We start from the raw sequence: 3,829 nt of genomic DNA, 5'->3' as shown, positions 1-3,829 counted from the left end.
CAGGACCAAGAACAGCGGATTAATTATAGTGGCTCAACACCTTTAGGAAAATCAAACCCCATCTGATGATGCCCTCTCTCCCCCACCCTGGGTCTTTGATCATGTCCTTTCTCCCATGTACATTTAATAGACTCTTTGCAGACACCCCGTTTTCCAGACATGGATGAACACGAATGATATCCATGGTCCCTATTATCACAGCAAGGCTCTACTGTATGCATTTGAGAAATTCCGATCAGAACTATGTTTGCTCATCCTTGCCCTCGGTAGCACCCTGGCCTTCAGGGCAGGCCTGGGTGTGGACGTGTGACAGCATGGCCCTCTGTTCACAGCTATGAGAATGGGGGCGAGTTGGGGGGTGGGCCAGGGGCTCAGGTTGACCTGGACATGGCTCTCTTTCCCTTCAGACTTTCTGCTGTAAACACCGACAGCAGTACTGGGCCCGTGGTGGCCCAGGTACACGGGGTACCCACAGGGCAGGGGAATGTAGCCCCTGCCTGACAGGGTCATGGGGGGCAAGACCTCGGACACTGGATGCCCAGGTGATCTCTGTGAAACATACTGGAGGACACTCGCCACCTGACAAACGTGACCCACAGCCCAGGCCTTGTCCTGGTGGACAGAGCTCCAAGCAGCTAAGTGTCTGGTGTTATATCACAGGTGTATCCGGGTGTACTGTTCATTGTCATTGTACAACAACATGAATACATTGTGCAAACTGATAAAATACACCTGTGAAAAAGAGCTGTGATTACTATAAAAACTAAGGAGACTGGCCCTCTCTGATGGCACAATGGGTTAAAACACAGCACTGCAAGCTGGCTGCTTCACTTCAGTGCATGTTCAATCCCCGCCCCAGAGGTGACCCACATGGCGCGGCAGACCTCTCCTTACCCACCTGCTGCTCCCCTCAGCAGTGTACTTCATTGATCTGCTTGTTCTGCTCCCCACTCTGTCTCTGGTGAATCCTTTCACCGCCCCTGCACCTCTGGCCTGTACCCCAGTTCTGTATGCATAAATATATATATAAAAAAAACCTAAGGAAACACTGCAGATAGGCTCAAAATGGGGAATGTGCCCCAAAAGTTGCTATTGAGGTAGATGTGAGAGACATGACTGACTTCCTGGTGGAGAAGATTTGGGAAAATCTGTCTGCACATCATCACCATAGGAATGGATGATGAATGTGGTTTTGCAGATTCTATAATCAGGAGACTCTCGGAAAGGGAAGGCCTTGGGTTACACTGGAAATTTTAGGGGATGATCCAACAGTTAAGAGCATGTATAACCTGCTTCTTTGGCTGATCAGACCACCAGCACGTACATATCCCATAGCTTCCCAGTTCAATCCAGCCACAGCCAGCCACTCTCTCTTTTCAGGCCAATGGTGTGAGGCACTTTTGGGTTATTCTCGTGCAGGAAGAGCTGGGATACTGGGTGCTCTCCATACTTTCTGCCACATCTCCTGAGATGCAACAGCAGATACCTTGTCCAGTAACTCATGGTGAGAAAGTTCTGGACACCTCTGCAGACATCCCAGTGGTGTCCTTCCTCCCCACATGTAGAATCCTCAGCCTTAAGGATCCTGGAATAGTTGTCAACAGGGGCCTGTCCTCCCAGCCGGGTAAAGCTGGCATTGTGTTACAAACACTATTAAATTACATTAAAAAGCCATATATTGAGAATTTACCACGGGAGGTACATATTCAAGACTTGTACTTAAGATGTATTTGAGCCGGGTCTGAGAGGATGTAATATTTCACTGATTGCCATGTAAGACATCTAGAGCTTTAAGCATTCTCTCCCCATTTCTTAATGGACATGTTCTTTCTAGAAGCACAGGTGCTGCAGCATTTATTTTTACCGTTTCATAGGAAAGCAGGCCAGTGCCAACCGACTGCTATGATTCTGTGTACCACATGCCACGGAACTGCTCTTTTAGACCTTTACCCCAGGCTGTGCGGGAGGGTCAGCCTCCGCGTTTGGCTGACCTCGACAGAAAGCAGCCTATTAGAATAAAGCAGTCTCCCCGTGGGGATTACAATTGAGATGAAAAAAAAAATGTGAAAAATGATGTAAAAATAAACTTTTTAATAAAAAAAAAAAAAAAAAAGAATAAAGCAGTCTCAAAAGACATGGACACACTTCCTCCCAACCGGTATTTTCCAGACAAACTTTCTGCTCTTTTCTCTCCCTCAAGAATGCCAGCTAAAACCATGAAACATTAGTAGTGGTAAAGTCAGAATCTCCTTTACTCTAAGCATGTGTCTTTTTTACAAACTGACTTTTCTCACAGTAATAGTAATATGTGTTCACTGTGGAAAATGACACACAAAAGACAGTACGAAGGATAAAAACAAAACCACAATCTCATCAACCAGAGGTAAACGTCACAAACACTGTCTTTCAGTGAAAGAAAATACTTATTTATTAAATCATAAAAGCTATCGTCTATTCTTTAATAAAAATGGCTTCTCTACTGTAAAAAGCTTTATTGAATAATTTCCTCTGGGGCTTCGTTTCCTTATTTTGGAATAGTATGTGGTAGAGAACTTGACATGAGCTGTAGAGAAAGTCCTGCCGACTAATGTCCGCAGGCACGGAAGGTTTTGACTGAGGGACAATGTGTTGTGCTGTCCTGGGGTAGGGGCTGCTGAGACTTTACGGTCACAGTGACTTTACGACAATTTCAATTTTTTGTGCATACAAGAACTGGGGTGTAGGCTAGAGGTGTGGGATGTAGGGGGAGGAGAGGATTCACCAGAGACAGTGGGGATCAGAACAAGAGGATCTACTGAAATCCACTGTTGAGGGGAGCAGTGGCTGAGACAAGAGAGGTCTACGTGCCGTGTGGGTCATCTCCCTGGCCGGGGATCAAACTCAGGCTGCAGTGAGAGCACTGAGACTTAGTCCCTGTGTACCAGGGAGGCTCGTGATTTTGAACTGGGCTTTCTGATCTGACAGTCGTTTAGGGACTGCAGGGACACACAGGCTTCGTTTGGTGTCTGTATCTCACTTATGCCTCAAAGTAGATCATAACAGGAAGCTCAGTCCCATCTGGGCAAAGGAAAGCAGGGGGCCACTTCAGAAGGCCCCGTGAGCTTCATGGGGTACCCAGGCAGGATTCACTGGTTTTATGCTGCCCACATTTGGACATTCCCAGGCTCTGTTTAGTTATGTGTCTGTAAGTTCTAGTTTAAACACAGATTTATTTGGGATCATTTAGAGAAGACTATCTTGAAAGCCAGAGTGGTCATTTCAAAGAGACCCCAAGAGCAATGTTGCCTGCCAAGGTGATGCAGAACTTACGTGCCAAGCCCTCCAGCCATGTCCACAGCTGGGTCTGCACGCTCTGCTCCAGTGCCGAGTACGAGGGGCCCGTCAGAGGTGTTTGTATTAAAACACACCCCCCACCCCACCCCACCCCCGACCGACACATCCCCAACACAGTGTCCACACATTCTCTCACATCCACTCAATGAGACCACGACTGACCTCCACCTCTAAGCTCCAGGTCTTTGCCTAAGTCCTTCCCCTAAGGGGGAAGTTGAGAATTTTCCACAGGCTTGCCATTAAACACCCACTGGAGTTAATGCCTACACTTGGCCCTCGACAGCCATCCTGCTTGCCTGGACTTAGGTTCAAGGCTAAAAACACAGCAACCGAGGGCCCTTCTCCTGGGACGCCCAGCAATGGGCACTTCTACAAGAAACACCAGCAGGCAGAAGCCAGTTCCCACCAGCCAGCGTTAGACTTGACCACTGAGCTAGCACCCCTGGCAGCCCAAGATCCTCAGGCCCCAGGCACCGTCCCGCCCTCCAGCCCCCCC

General features: G+C 48.1%; 1 protein-coding gene across 3 annotated transcripts in view; it reads right to left on the bottom strand.

The window, feature by feature from the left end:
• The window catches only part of TMTC1 (transmembrane and tetratricopeptide repeat containing 1), a 181,598-nt gene that overhangs the window by 44,805 nt on the left and 132,964 nt on the right, over positions 1 to 3,829 (bottom strand). The window lies entirely within an intron of this gene.

This window comes from Condylura cristata, unplaced genomic scaffold (genome assembly GCF_000260355.1).
Source record: "Condylura cristata isolate star-nosed mole 26May11 unplaced genomic scaffold, ConCri1.0 scaffold00004, whole genome shotgun sequence".
Taxonomy (NCBI): Eukaryota; Metazoa; Chordata; class Mammalia; order Eulipotyphla; family Talpidae; genus Condylura; species Condylura cristata.
The sequence above is the reverse complement of the archived record's forward strand: the minus strand, read 5'-3'. Positions and strand labels throughout refer to the sequence as shown.